This window comes from Pseudophryne corroboree, chromosome 4, assembly GCF_028390025.1.
Source record: "Pseudophryne corroboree isolate aPseCor3 chromosome 4, aPseCor3.hap2, whole genome shotgun sequence".
NCBI classification, from domain to species: Eukaryota; Metazoa; Chordata; class Amphibia; order Anura; family Myobatrachidae; genus Pseudophryne; species Pseudophryne corroboree.
In genome coordinates, this window is record NC_086447.1 from 884,464,033 (window position 1) to 884,480,299 (window position 16,267).

The following is a 16,267-nucleotide window of genomic DNA, read 5'->3' on the forward strand; positions in this document are numbered from 1 at the left end:
TGGCCATCGGTAATGTGACCGGCAGTCTCCTGACCTCCGGTCACATAACTACAGTACATCCCTTCGTAATAGCCACTGGTAACATTGTAGAAATCATTTGAGTAAACTGTAGATGTATGCTGCATCATTGCAAACCCACTTTGTTATACAGGAAGTGTTTGTTATACAGGAAGTGCCTCTGCAGCCATTGTTCAGCGTGACTGCAGTCACTAGTAAAGACACACTTCTGCAGCTCTCCAGGGTCCTGTGGTGGGTTGCACACAGACCACTTACATAAACAATGCTCATTATTAGCGGTGCATGGTGGAATGCGACAAGGTTCAGAGTTTTATACAGTTAGGGGAGACTCCAAAAAACTTGACTAATAGAGGAATATGTAATAAGAGAAGCTGATAAAAACGTATATTTTGTACAGAAAATTTGACAAAAATATTCTCAGAGAAACCGAATGATTGGCAAAAGAAAGATAGGGTTTAAACCTCTAGGTTGGGTGCTGACATGGGTGCTGATCACTGTTTTGGTAGCGTATAGCAGTGTATGGGTGTGGTTTTGGTGCTTGTTTATTTAAAGGGCTGGACAGTGCCAGATTAAGGACCAAACGGGCCTGGAGCTGAAATTTATGAAGGGCCTATTGTATACCGTCACAGTGGGAGTGACCAGCAACAGCAGGATTGTGACTAGGGGTTGTGTCACGCAGGGTCCGCCACACATTGATCGCTCGCTAGTTACTTTTAGCAGCCGTACAAACGCATAGTTGCCGCCCATGGGGGAGTGTATTTTCGCTTTGCAAGTGTGCGAACACCTTGCAGCCGAGCTCTGCAAAAACATTTTGAGCAGTTTCTGAGTAGCTCTGGACTTACTCAGCGCTTGCGATCACTTCAGTCTTTTTGGTGCCGGAATTGACATCAAACATCCGCCCTGCAAAAACACGGACACGCCTGCGTTTTCCCTACCACTCCCAGAAAACGGTCAGTTGCCACCCATAAACGCCCTCTTCCTGTCAATCTCCTTGCGATTGGCTGTGCGAATGAATTCTTCCCTAGATCCATTGCACAGCAACGATGCTCTTTGTACTCGTACGACGCGCGTGCGCATGCGCAGCTTTGCAGTTTTTTTACCTGATCGCTGCGCTGCAAAAATCTGCAGCGAGCGATCAACTCGGAATGACCCCCATTGTCCCTTGAGTCTGCCAATAATTACAGCAGCCAGTCTCAAGCCAACAAGTAACTAACTGCAGGTTATTTTTGGCTTGAGAGCGGCTGCTGTAATTGTTGGTGGTCTTGAAATTGGTCCGGAAGGGGACCGAAGCATTGACAACCGTTACTACAGCATGTGATGCAGGTTATACTGTTTCTGGTGGTATTACATTTCCATTCTTTCTTCTATATCTATCTATCTATCTATCTATCTATCTATCTATCTATCTATCTATCTATCTATCTCTCTCTACATAATAGGGTTGGGTATGTGTTACCGGCGGCTGGGATCCCGGCTACGCTCACCACAGGTTCTATTTCCACTCTATGGGTGTCGTGGATACCCACGAGTGGGAATAGTCCCTTTTAGTCGACATGCCAACTGTCGGGATTGTCAGGCTTCGGGATGCAGGGGGAGCTATTGTGACTGGTGATCACATAACTACATCCCATATATATCTATATATATCTATAGCTCTCTCTCTTTCTCTCTCTCTCTCTCTCTCTCTCTATATATATATATATATATATACGATACGCTGGTATATTTTATTAGTAATAAATCGATACAGTTCAATCAATGTATTGGCCCAGAAGTGAGTATCAAAACAATCTAAAAACATATTAAGGATGGTGATATAGGTGCTGGCCAGTGTCTAATAGAAGTGTGTAGAATGTAATGTGTACGACACATACAACATGAAATATTTGCCAGTACTCAGGGTGGATGTGTGAGGGAAGTGTATGAAGACAGATATGGGCATGGGGAGCACCAGCGCTAAGTAGAAGTTCACTAGGGGAACACTTGTATAGCACTGTCCTTGAGATAATAGCTAGACGTCTGAGTGTGGGCTTGTGGTGTTGTGGTGCCTTGCTGATGTTATATGCCGGCTGACAGGTGGTATAACTTACGGTTGGTTGGAGGTGCATGCCTCTGTCTGTGCAGCTGCTATTTATCCCGGCTTCCCTTAGCAATAAACAGCAGCCAGATAGCTGTCACGATCTTCCCGGGCCATCTTCACAGAGCCCCTTTTATTCACGTTATGCCAGGTAGAGCCCCTTTTATACACGTTTCACCAGTCCCTTTAATACATGTTGCGCGAGGTAAAGCCAGATATACACACTGCGTAAGGTAGAGCCGTTATACAATCTGTGCCAGGTAGAGCCCGTTATACAAACTGCGCCGGGTAGCCTCTTTTACACACTGTACCAGGTAGAGTCTGTTATACAAACTGCGCCAGGTAGCCCCTTTTATACACTGTGCTAGGTTGCCCCTTATACACTGTGCCAGGTTGCCCCTTATACACATTGCGCCAGGTAGCCCATTATACAAATTGCACCAGCTAGCCGTCACTCACCATTTGGCGCCTGTGGTCCCGTGGCTCTATGCTCTCCTCATACATCCGCCCAGCGTGAAGCTGAAGGGGAGTAAGTAGTGGCAGGAGGTGGCCGGCAGGAAGCGTCCAGGAGAGGGGGGTAGTCGGCAGGAGACAGCGGTGAGGTGCGGGCAGTGTGAAGTGGCCAGGACGGGCCGGCTGGCCGGCAGCAGGAAGTGGTGGGGGGTATTGCGGTGCAGTCAGCAGATGGGTGCTGATGGCGCTGGTGGGGTAACTGCAGCCTCAGGCCAAAGCGCCCCGGGCGAACGCCCTGCTAACCCGCACCTAAAACCGCCACTGGCGGGATCCCCTGAGCTGGAAGACCAGCGACCCTCCACGTACCCCCCCCCCCCCTGCAGCCAACACTCCGTCGACAACAAAGCCCCTCCCAGTGCACATAGTGCAGCCAAATGCACAAGGACCTCAAGGACCGAGTGTCCACAGACATGCGCCTGAGCATAGCTTCCAATGTGAGCAGCCCAGTCTATGCGCGCAACTAATCCCAGCAACATACCCATGTCACCACAGACACACAAAGTCTGCTCCCCTCGCCTCCCTACACACACACACACACACACACACACACAGCCTGTTTCCCTTGTCCCTACACACACCACACACATACAGTACATACATACATACGGTACATACACACAAAGCCTGTTCCACCCAGCACCCCCCCCTCCCCCTCCCCACCCACAGCCTGTCCCCTCCAGTCACCATAGACACACTCTCACCCTGTTCATCCCAGTCACTACGCACACCCCCAGCCTGTCCTTTCCAACACAAAATCCCTGTTCCCACAGCCCTCCCACTCTCCCCCATTTCCCCCAGACACTGAGCCTTCCGGAATCCGGACACAGCATGAGCACTAGAAAGACCGGGGGCGTGGCCTAATCACGGACCCGTGGCCACGCCCCCTTGAGGGAAAACTACCTTACCTTTATCATTGAGCAAGGATCACTAGCCGCCCTGCACAGGGGTCACGGGACCAGACAAGTTGCTAAATCACCCTGCATCCCGGCAAGCAAGGGGAGGAGAAGAGAAATGTTTCAGCGCAGGGAGGCATTCTGGTGCTACTGACATGCTGGAACAGGAAAAAAATTTTTTCCTGTTTCCAGCAGCAGGGGATGCTGTGGGCCTATTTTGATGGGGTGGCCTGGAGCTGCAGCTCCATCCGCCCCATTGTTAATCCGGCTCTGGGGCTGGAGAGGTAGGCCAAAGCCTCTTTGATTCCATGCTTCCCCTCGTCCCTCCCTCCCTTTTGAGTTTTGTTGGGGTATTTGTGTTGGTTTTGTTGCGGTGGGATAGAACAGCAGGTCACCAGTTTGGGTGCAATTGTTTAGTTGAGGTGCACTGTCTTCGTTGACTGGTAGTTGGCTAAACCCCCCTAACGGGAGGCAGTATCATCACCCAAATGGGTGGCTAGTCAAGGTAGAAGGTGAGTGTATATCCTTTGTTGCTTATAAGGGTTTGATAGTTGTGTTTGTGCACTCCGGGCGGTATCTGCCTGCAATGCCTGTTGTTGGTAGTGTGTGGGCATTGCAGATTGGCAGATTTGTGGGTGTCCTTACTTTGCCACTATACATAAGCATATTGCAATCAATACATAGCTAATAGTTTTTCTTCCAAAATCTATGTCTCATTGTCTTTATTAACTTAATAGTGTAAGGTTAAGTGATTTGCACACATGGCACACCTCATCCGATCGAAGGTTTATTCTTCCCTTCTGCCATCATCCTTTGCCTGTTGACGAAAAGGATGTTGTGTGAATTTACTATGCCCAGAACAGGGATTAAGCGCCTATGCGCCCATGAAGATATTTGTGATTCTGACACCTATGCCTGTTTACACCTGGTTACACAGGACGGAGGCGCTCTTAGGTAGTATGGGTGTGTTTGCACAATTGAAAGCACATGCACTTTTGGAAAAAAAAGACACCTATATGCCAGAGAAAGCCGTATTGTTAGCGGTCAGACAGGGGCAGCTTCAATAGCATATGATGATGATGGCAACCGTCAGCGCTGGCAAACCACAACCCATCTGCTGTTTACTATTGCTCTGGTGCTGTTGACACTGAACTATGATATATGAAATAAGAGCTTATAAACAATGGTGAAAGTGTGATGTAAGTGTCTGTGACGTGTGCCTGGCATCAGTGGCAGAACCTCACTGAAGGTGTCTGGAGACTAGAGGGTACGGAGCAGTGAAAGGAGTGAATTAATAGACCAGTTGAGAAGTTGCCCATAGCAACCAATCGGCTGATACCTTTCATTTTATAGAATGTACTTGATAAATGCTAACTCAGTGCTAATTGGTTACTATGGACAACTTCTCCACTGGTCCATATCTCCACTGTTTTCACTGTTTGGTACATCAACCCCTAGGTCTCCTCTGAGTTACCCCCATCCTCTGCTCAGGGACTTATGAGCCCTAAAGTTAGATTAATCATGTGGGTGAAGGGTGCAAGATGCACAGTATTAATGGCTGCAAACTGCCTGTAACGCTACAGCCCAGACTGCAAAGACCGGGTGCCCAAGATGGCTGATCATGGTGTTCGGTAGGTGTTCTCTCCTCCTCATACTGCCCCTGCTGGCACCTCCTCTCCGATACCTGCCCTGTGTTGCTCCTGGTAGTCATGCGACTGCCTGGTGCATATGCCACTGCTGCTACCCATCATCGCATATTGGGGGTCATTCCGACCCGTTCGCATGCAGCGGTTCTTCGCTGAGGTGCGCACGGGTTGGAAATGCGCATGCGCGGCGGGCGCATTGCACATGCGCTTTGTTGCTGGGCAACGACGCCGCCAGCGACAAATGTGATCGCAGCGGCGATCGCAAGAAGATGGACAGACGGGAGGCGTTCCGGAACGGATACCCACCGTTTTTCCACCCGTTTTCGGGGAGTGGTTAGAAGAACACAGGTGTGTCCAGGCGAACGGAGGGCGGATATCTGACGTCAGGACCGAGACCTTCGTCGCTGGATCCGTCGCACAGCGTAAGTAAGTCTGACCCTGGTCTTGCTTTGAGTGAAACTTTTTTAGCATAGCAGGGCTGCACAAGTGTTCGCAGCCCTGCTATGCAGAAATACACTCCCCCATAGGCGGCGTCAAGTTGATCGCACCAGCAGCAAAAAGTTGCTACGTGCGATCAACTCGGAATGACCCCCAATGTCACAATTGCCCTTTTTTTAAGAAAAAGCAAGTCGCCCTTGTGGTTTGAGGTCCAACTGCGGACAGCACTTCCTCAGGCCCATTCAGGTTCTCAACTTTTTTAGCTGTGAAATCATCTAATTTTAAAAATATTAAAGTTTTAATATTCAATTTGGCGAAAAATTTTGGCATGTCCCAAAATTGTGAATTGTTGCAAATGCTCCGTTCAGCAGCCCAAATACACTGCAGCTCACGTTAAGTAAAACATTGTATTTTATTATAACAATGGGGTCTATTTACTAAGCCTTGGAGAGTGATAAAGTGGAGAGAGATAAAGTACCAGAAAAATGACAGGAGCTGGCTGGTTGGTGTGTTATCTCCATAGACCCTTTATTAAAAAACGGGATGGTATCGGGATCCCGGCAGTCAGAATACCGACAGCGGCATAGTGATGTTCAGGGTACTGACACCTAACTGGTAAGTATACTGTACCTAGGCCCTCATTCCGAGTTGATTGCTAGCTGCCGTTGGTCGCTGCGTAGCGATCAGTGAAAATAATGGCTAATCTGCGCATGTGTATGCACCGCAATGCGCACGCGCGTCGTACGGGTACGAAGTCCTTTGTGGTTTTGCACTGGTTCTAGCGACGATTCCAATCGCACAGCCGAACGCAAGGAGATTGACAGGAAGTGGGAGTTTCTGGGTGTCAATTGACTGTTTTCTGGGAGTAATTGGAAAAACGCAGGCATGTCCAAGCGTTTGCTGGGCGGGTATCTGACGTTATTACCGTGTCACTCGTCACAGCAATCATCGCACAGGATAAGTAACTACAGGGCTGGTCTTGTTCTCCACAAAAAGTGTTTGCTGCTGCGCGGCTGTACAGGCGTTCGCACTCCTGCAAAGCGAAAATACACTCCCCCGTGGGTGGCGACTATGCGTTTGCATGGCTGCTAAAAGTAGCTAGCGTGCGATCAACTCGGAATGAGGGCCCTAGTCCCTAACCTCCCTAACCCTCCCGGCTTGTAGCCTGACCCTAACCCTCCCCTGGGGTGCCTAACCCCCCCCCCCCCATCAGCCTGACCCCAAGTCTCCCCCCACAGCCTTAATCTAACCTCCCCCGCGCCTTAGTAGTGTGGAGTCCCAGCAGACGTTCCTTCTGGATCCTGACCCTGGCATTAAAATCCATGTCGGGATCCCGGCGTCGGAATTCCGAGCAGTGTCGAGATTCTGGCGTCGGGATTCTGACTGCTGGGATCCTGAACGCCAGGATCCAGACCGGATCCTATAAAAAAAAATAATGGTGGTCATTCCGAGTTGTTCGCTATTTTTTTCGTTCGCACAAGGTATGAGCAAAATTGCGAACATGTTGCAAAATAGCGAATATCCGCCCTCAACGTATTTTTGCTATTTCGTACGCAGTATTACACAAAGTAGGCGTATGCCAAATGACATCGCAGTAATGCGATCCCATTGCATTATCACAAACCTCATCGTAAAAATCCTAACTTCTCGTAGATTTACACATTCCTCTTAAAATTGCACACGCTTTTGCTAAAAAACGCACATCAATGGTTTTTTTTTTGTCTTCAATTTAAAGTTAAATAAGGCTCCACAAGCCTTCCTCAATTACGAATCCAATTAGTGTAATGAATGACAATGGTCCTGACCAATTAAGTCTTCAAAGAATACCAGAAGAACACTTTGTAGGCGTAATTGGCCATAAACAGTGATCTGGAAAAATTACAAATACAGTATAGATATGGGAAATGTGCCTGGTCTAATGCAAATGTTTGAAGTATTGTGTAGATGTGTAGTGTGTGAATAAATGTGTTTACATGTATTTTTAATCCATAACCTCCTAACGGGTTTTTTTTGGTAAAATTATTGTTGGTGTATTTTTATGAAATTATTCTAAAGTAAGATGGGTGAACTGTTTTAGGTCACCAATTTCTGCACGCCAATTTGCTGTTCCTTTATAGCATAAATAAACACAACATCCGCTTAACTTAAACAATTTTTGTATTTAATTTATTTTTATTTTTTTTCAGATATTAAACTGTTAACCAAATAAAAATTTTAAACTTAAAAAAATGTCTCGATTGCCTCTATATCGGCAATTACTGCCCTCAAATTGCCTTTTAGGTGCTGGAAAAGTGCGGGCAAACTGTTGGGATCTCCAACTGCTGCATCTGAAAAGAAGAGTCAAAGAAAACATTACTAACTTACTCACATTACCTATTATACAAGCAAGGCAGAGAGCACACTTTAATGCCAAAGTGACTACATCATGGCTGTTTTAAGGATAAATCAGTAGCAGAACAACACACAAGCCTGCTCAGCAATGTTTTGTTTTGTTGTTTTTTTTAAGAAAGTGTACCACACCATGGGGTACATTTACTACTATGGTAGTTATATTTAAGATGGGACGTTGACCATAGCAACCAATCAAATTCTACATATTATCTTGTAGAAGGGGTCAAAAAAATTACAAGTATAATCTTATTGGTTGCTATGGGCAACATCCCATCTTAAAGAGAACTACCATCTTAGTAAATGTAACACCATGTTGGCATTCATTCACATCTGGAGTGAAGCCAACTTATCCTTTTTGGGGTTGGCCCTGCATCATCACACTGCATATCAACATCTTCAGAAGGACAACATATCCTAGCATGCCCACACTCCCTGAAAGCCTGCCTTACTAAATAAGGTCAAACAGGTTTTGATAAATCAAATAAGCATTTTGTGAGTGTAACTTTCACAGCACAAATCATTGTGTCGTTAGGCTGGCTAACAAAGTGAAGCATGCGAGTTGAAAGTGCAAATATTATGAATACCCAGGCACAAGTGTAAAAGACCAACAACATACTAAACTCCACTCAGGTCTAACTGTTTCACTGACAACCTAGCACATATAAACCCTGTTGTCCTGGCAACCCTGTCGACCTAATGAGTGTCGACCTAGAGTGGACAGACAAAACATTGCACACATAGACACTGTACATCTAATGATACTCACATAAATGTAAAAGCAACATCTAGACCATGAAGAAGAACACAAACATTTTTCCTTGGGCCAAGATTGCCCACAGTACAACACTGCATGTTTTGTAATTGTAAGTGTAAGTAGGTAACCAATACATTTTAAATGTTTAAAAACTTACTCGCATCTGCCACATGCGGACTCCCCGGAATATCCGCAGGGGCTTCTTTGGCCCATTCACTGGGTGGGGAAGGCGGCTGGATGGGGGAAGGCGGCTGGATGGGGGAAGGCGGCTGGATTGGGGAAGGAGGAGGGATTGGGGAAGGAGGAGGGACTGGGGACCTGCTTTCAGAGGGTGGGTCTGATTAAGAGGGGGGCGGAGAGGGTGTTTGGGCAACAGAGGGGGAGGGAGCCAGAGAGGGGGTCTGGGAAAGAGGGGGAGATGGCTGGAGTGGTTGTTTGGCCGCCTTCAGAGGGGGAGGGGGACAGAGATGGGTATTGGTAAAGAGAGGGGGAGGGGGGCTGAGAAGGGGACTGGGAAGAAGAAGGGGATTGGGCGACAGAAGGGGAGGGGGGCTGAGAAGGGGACTGGGAAGGAGAAGGGGATTGGGTGACAGAAGGGGAGGGGGGCTGAGAAGGGGACTGGGAAGGAGAAGGGGATTGGGTGACAGAAGGGGAGGGGGGCTGAGAAGGGGACTGGGAAGGAGAAGGGGATTGGGTGACAGAAGGGGAGGGGGGCTGAGAAGGGGACTGGGAAGGAGAGGGGTATTGGGCAACAGAAGGGGAGGAGGGCTGAGAAGGGGACTGGGAAGGAGAAGGGGATTGGGCAACAGAAGGGGAGGGGGGCTCAGAAGGTGCTTGGTCGGGGCTCCCAGCAGCAGCTTGCCGTTGTGGTGGTCCTAGAATGACATATGTAATATTTAGGTTGTAGCATGATGAATTTTAACAACACCATTTTTCTATTACACTGTTCTGTCCCATGTTAAAGACACAGGGGTAACATTAATAGGTTTTTCTAATTTTAAAACTGGTGATGTTGGCCATAGCAACCAATCAGATTATACCTAACATTTATTAAGCTGCTTCTAGAATCTAATAGATTGAATCTGATTGGTTGCTATAGGCAACATCACCAGTTCTAAAAACCTCCCACCTTATTAAAATTACCCCACTGAGCAAGTTATTGGGTTCAGTTGACAGCCTGTGTAGCAACTCTGTACAACAACATGCACTTTTTCAGAAGCACCTTGCTACACAGTCAGTACTGCTTGCCCTAACCACACACACTGTGTCATGTTTATTCTATAATAGTTCATTGTCAGTGTGCAAATTTTCACACTATCACTTAGTGAAAATATGCAAAGTTTATGCTAATAATCTCAGTGTTATGTAATGTAATAAACTTACTGCGCCTACGTAAATCCCGGATTTGTTGGCGGAGTTCCGCCAACAGGTCCGGCGTCCGCCTGCGGAGATCGCTCCAGCGCCTCTCAAGTTGGATTATGGTCCTCCTGCTGCGGACGCGGGATCTCAATAAGCAGCGGACCTCCGCGTAGGCCTCGCGCTTTACCCTATTTGGGACAAAGGACCCTGCGCGGCGGTCCATCACCGCTACCAGGACGCGCAGCTCGCGGCGCGTGAAAGCTGCTGCGCGCATCATGGCAATGGCGTTTTCCATATATGGGCTTATAATTATAGTGTGTGGTTGCATGTGATTGGTTGGAAATGTATGGTGTCATCTGTAATAAACTTTATTGATATGTGTACATTGATGTGCAGGACAGTTTGTACAGTTCTCATGGGCGGAGATTCGCACCCGCGGACACACACACACACACACACACACACACACACACACAAACACACATACATATCATTCAGATATGGCTTCAAATCATAAACATATTAGTCTTCATATATAAAATATAAACATTTTTTAAAATTAAAAACCATTGTATACAACAATCTTACACAACATACATGAAAAGGAGAACATTACATAAAAAACTGTACTGAAACAATATAAAATACTCTCTAAACTCACTCAGAAATGTGCTCTCAGAAATGTCCACCTTGCTTCAGTAATTTTCAGCATACACACACACAGGCTGCATGCAGGGCGCTTATATAGCTAGTGCAACAATTAGTGGACCAATTTGCATAATATACACCTGCACGGAATTCCGCACCGGAAAACACACGCAGCTATAAATAGCTAAACACTCGTGCATACACACATGACACCAGCAACATGGCTACTCATGAGCAGACGGCAGCAGAGATGGACGAGGTGCAGAAGCAGATGGCAGCTTTAGCACATAGAAGCTTAGCACTGCGGAGGCAGATGCTTGAGTTTGTCAATGCTGACTCTGAAATAGCAGGACCCAGTACTATACAAACACCTTCTTCTGATACCCAGGAGTTAGGAGTGAATCCCCTGCCAGACTTAGCTAGTGGGGAAACTGAGGGTGATTCCTGACTAGCAGCTCAAACACAAACTACACAAGCAGCTAGTGAAGAGGAAGATGGTGAGGAAGGTCAGGACGATAGCTCACAGGCTACTTCCAAAAAAAAGAAAAGACAGCCCTCCTTCACTAAGAGGGAGTTACGGATTTTGGTCACACAGGCCATGCAAAAAATACATTGAGGACCCAAAAACATGGGTGCTGCAACCAAAGACAGAATTTGGAGGGACATCACTGATTCTGTTAATGAAGTCGGCTCAATAGTCCGCACCTCGCAGGAAGTTCGAAGACGGTAAGTGTATATTGCCAGTCCATTTTCTGTGCCAAGTATTCTTAAAAAGTTACTTAGATGTGATGTTGCCTATAGCAACCAAATGCATAACATGTGTACTATATATTAAAGCAGGTTTTCATAATTTAACACTACCTTGCCCCTATTTTTCACCACATATGTAGTTGGGCCGACTTCAAATCCCGCCTGAAGGGCAAGAGGTCTGCGGAGTGGAATGCCTCGAGGGCAACAGGGGGAGGTCCTGCTGCCACTGTGGAATACACAGATCTCGAGGAGATAGCGATGGACTGTGTGAGCTACGAGGAGGGGGTTGGGGTGTCTTATATGGACACGGACCTGCCTGAAATACTCCATGCACATGACTTGCCAGGTAAGTTTACACACATATTTGTATTGTTAAAATTTTTTGGATACAAAAGTCTCATATTGTTTTTTTCTACTCTTTTTCCACTCATTCTTCTATTTGCTTTGCACATAACACAGCACAGGGGGGTGAGCAGGTAGAGTCACAGGAGGGTTATGTGGCTGAGGCTGAGGTGGAGGGACCTAGTGTGTCTGGCAGTGTGGGACCACAAATCCCACCCATCCAGATTCCAACTGGCCCCCCCACCCAACCCTCTGCTATCCCGGAAATCCTGACTGAAATAGCCAGGTATGGTGAGAGCCTGAATGCTTTTCAGGACAGGATGCTCCGGGAGGTAAGCCAGATACCTGTCCGGCTCACTGAGCACAGAACCAGTGTGGAGCAAGGTGTAGCTCAACTCTGCCAAGGTCTGGCAGAGATCAGGCAGGGCCAAGATCAACTCGCCTCCTCCTTCCATGAACTTGCCAATTCGATTCGGCAAGGGCTCCAGGACATCGCTGTCTCCCTTGCCCACAGTGGCAGAGAGCCAGCCACATCGGCTCCCTCCCCTCCCCTACCCAGGAAGAACATCCCATTGGGCAGGGCCCTCGAAGGTCGCTCCGCAGACCAAGCCAAGAAGAACATCATCAGGCGGGGGGAAAAAAGAGAAAGTGATGTCTCTCCAGATGGGCAGCACCCATGTTTTACATGTTGCCTCGATGTATTTTTTTTATTTTGGCTTGTGTGGCCAGAATGTAGAACTCCCTCAAATTGAAAGGTTTTCTTTAAATTGTAGCCTGTGAGTTATTTGTGCCTACACCTGAACCATCTTCCTCTTCCTAGCGTGCTGTGTATGTTTGTGTTTGTGTGTTTGTTCCGGAATCTACCTCAGTTCCCCTAAAAGTTTAGTCTGGCTGGGGGTTCACTTACTTAATTGAAAACATCATATTTTGTCAGAAGAAGGGGTTACCATAGTACTGGGTTCTGCTATGTGCATTTGGCCAATGCCATCTGCTTGCTGCTATGTCCATCTCTGTATGTGATGCTCATTTGTAGCCATGTTGTGTTGGTGATTTTGTTCTTTTTTTTAAGTAAAAAAAAATTACTTTACAATTGTTTGTGTGTTTTATTAAAGGTTATGCACTCAGGAAAACTGTGCCCTGTAAACTTGAACATGGCATATTGACATTTGTGGAACAAGGGAACAATCAGAATATTAAGACAAACATTGCATAGTGTAATTTTAAATCTGTATGCCTTGCACAACACTTAATTGGCCATATAACTCCCCCTCCCCCCCCCCCCCAAAAAAAAAAAAAAAACTTGGGTTACTAGGGGCAACATGCCATAGTATTAGATATGGACACATATTCCCCCCAAAAAAACAACACAAACATATTAAGTCACATTAAATGTAGGCTGCATTATGGTGCTCATGTTATTTGGTATGTACAAAGGAATATGTCTATGTCGAGAAGATTTAGCTGATGTAGTTTATAAGTTTGTTTAGTCACATTTGAGATTATTAAACAAATAATTAAAACATGCATTTAACATCAGTTAATTTTTATTTGTTCAAAAAATACAGTGCATTATTTGTGAGTGTGTCAGATTTATTTGTGGTAACAATACAAATATTAAGTGGCCATATAATTGCTGTTTGTTTAATTTTGTAAGAGCAGTGTTTGGCGAGTAAATGCTCAACAGGTGAATTCAGTTGCTAATTAATTGCTAATTAGATCAGACACACACTTGTAACAGTACTTCGCAAGTGCTGAGTAGCTGCAGACTTACTCTTCGGCTGCGTCAAGATAGCGAACATTTGTTATGTACTTTTAACATAGGATACGCATTTTTGCCAAAAACACGCCTACTGCTGGATGCATACTCCCACACTAGCCGCCCACTTTCACGCCCATTTCATAGGATTGCGAAGCCGTGCCTCTACCACGCCTCCGTCACTCCCTGTTTTCGTTTGTGTATTACGAGCAGATTTTCTTATAGCACTTATGCACAAGTGTCGTTTCGCTAGCTTTGCGCATGCGTATTTCCGCTTTTGCGCATGCGCAGTTTGAGTTTCTTTTGCCGTTTGCGATGCGATGATCTGCTGCGAACAACTCGGAATGAGGGCCAATGGGGAAGGTTTATCAAAGCTTGGCTAGCGATAAAGAGATTAAGGGGTCTATTTACTAAGCCTTGGATGGAGATAAAGTGGATGGAAATACAGTGGACGGAGATAAAGTAACAGCCAATCAGCTCCTAAATGCCATTTTTTAAACTCAGCCTGTGACATGGCAATTAGGAGCTGATTGGCTGGCACTTTATCTCCATCCAAGGCTTAGTAAATAGGCCCCAAAGAGAGATGAAGTACTGTACCATCATATCAGCTCCGAACTGTCATTTTTCAAATGCAGCCTGTAAAATGACAGGAGCTGATTGGTTGGTACTTTTTCTCTCTTCACTTTATCTCTGCAAGCTTTGGTAAATCTCCCACCAATGTTACAGTATATTATTTATGGAATTCTCGTTCAGCAAACAGAAACTGCCTTATAAGGATTATCACAACAGTAAGATGAGTGAAAGGACTGCACAATGGGGGTCATTCTGAGTTGATCGCTCGTTAGCTTTTTGCAGCGCTGCGATAAGGTTAAATCTCGGCAAAACTGCGCATACGTATGCACCGCAATGCGCAGGCGCATTGTACGGCTACAAAGAGGATCGGTGCTGGGCGATGGATTTAATGAAGAATCCATTCGCACACCGATCGCAAGGTGATTGACAGAAAGAGGGCGTTTGTGGGTGTCAGCTGACCGTTTTCTGGGAGTGTTTGGAAAAACGCATGTGTGTCACAGCGTTTGCAGGGCTGGTGTCTGACGTCAATTCTGGTCCCGGACAGGCTGAAGTGATCGCAGCGGCTGAGTAAGTCCAGAGCTACTCAGAAACTGCACAAAACATGTTTGTGCCGTTGGCTGCAAAAGCGGTCGCACACTTGTAAAGCGAAAATACACTCCCCCATAGGCGGCGACTGTCTGATCGCAGCACAGCAAAAAGTTGCTAGTGAGCGATCAACTCGGAATGACCCACAATGTCTAGCGGTGAATACTATTATTACGTACACTGTGAGCAGCTTCTGGAAGTACTTTTTAATTTGATGCACATTTAAACAGTTATCATCACATCCTATATTCCGGTGAATAATGTTATTGCTGGTACGATACAGTATTCTTTACATCGGGGTTATCTGTCACTTGCTGACATCACCCGTGAAGAACAGAACAGGGAAAACCACCATTATTTGCATTTTAGTATTATTAGAATATCAGTGTTCCTTCAAGGTTGTCATCCCAAGTTCTGGGTCCCCTGGATTTATGCCTGTGATCAGTCTGCAAGTTTGGAATCAGTGCCCATAATCACTTAGTAGCCTTAATTTATTAAGCATATAATGGAACCTTCAGCGATCGTAAATCCTCACATTTTTTTCTAATGATTCTTAAATGATTTTCTAACAGAAGTGCATTGGACCTGCCTGATCCTGTGTTTGGCAACAGCCTTTCCTCCAAACACTCACCAAAGCATTGCCAAGTAATGGACGGCCTAGGACTGCTAGACTCAGCTGCACATATACTATCCTATACAATAAAAGGCTAAAGCTGCTCCTCATCTCTATGGGGGGGATTCAAGTGTTGAACGCCGGCGGCCACTAGGTGGCGTCCGAAGGAGCAATTCAAGTGTTGCTCCGTTCGGGCACTCAATCCGCTAGTGCTGACATTACTGTTACGTTGTTCCGCCATTTTGACGGGCTGGTTCCTAGTATCAAATATATGCACGATCAAACAGCTACATACTACATAGTGGAAAATACTGTTATAGCTGCAACAATACAGTATTGTACACAGGATTCCTTTATATTAGGGTTGGCCAGGCTACTATATGTTGACATCATCCATGAAGCATAAAGGAACAAATGGGTAGGAAATGCTGAATGAGTGATAACAATCTCTTCAGGAACTTTACAATTTTGCCAAAATATTTGCAGTGAACTGTGATGATTTGTCACATAGTCATAAGAGAAAAAAGACAAACGGCTGCGCTGGAGGTCAGGAAAATGAATATATTGTACAGAGAGCCAACGTGAATGATAACAATATTTATTAATTAATAAAAATGGAATTAAAACATATATACCGGTAAAAATGATATTAAGAAGAGTCACTAGTAAAGTGAAACTAGTAATAGCTCAAGGTCAATAAGATGGATGTAACCTAAATAGAGAAAGTTCGTATTCCACTTGATGAAATTAATTACTATTGGAAGACAAGTTGCACAGATAATGTCCCAGTTGAATATGGGTCCCTCGATTAAGCAAATCTCAATACCTCTCCGGTGGGCTGGTCAGAGCCGAGCGTCCTCGGCATAAGAGTCCTGCAGTGCCCACACAAGCTGTGCAGCGGAGGGGAGAAA

The 16,267-nt window shown here is 46.0% G+C and overlaps 1 long non-coding RNA gene across 1 annotated transcript in view; it reads right to left on the reverse strand.

The window, feature by feature from the left end:
• Positions 1–7,820: 7,820 nt before the first annotated feature.
• The window catches only part of LOC134911857 (uncharacterized), a 105,564-nt gene continuing 97,117 nt past the window's right edge, over positions 7,821–16,267 (reverse strand). The window contains exons 2-3 of the long non-coding RNA XR_010176905.1: positions 8,888–9,605; positions 7,821–7,912 (exon numbers count right to left, since the gene is read on the reverse strand). This is a non-coding gene — a long non-coding RNA (uncharacterized LOC134911857). The remainder of the gene's footprint in view (positions 7,913–8,887; positions 9,606–16,267) is intronic.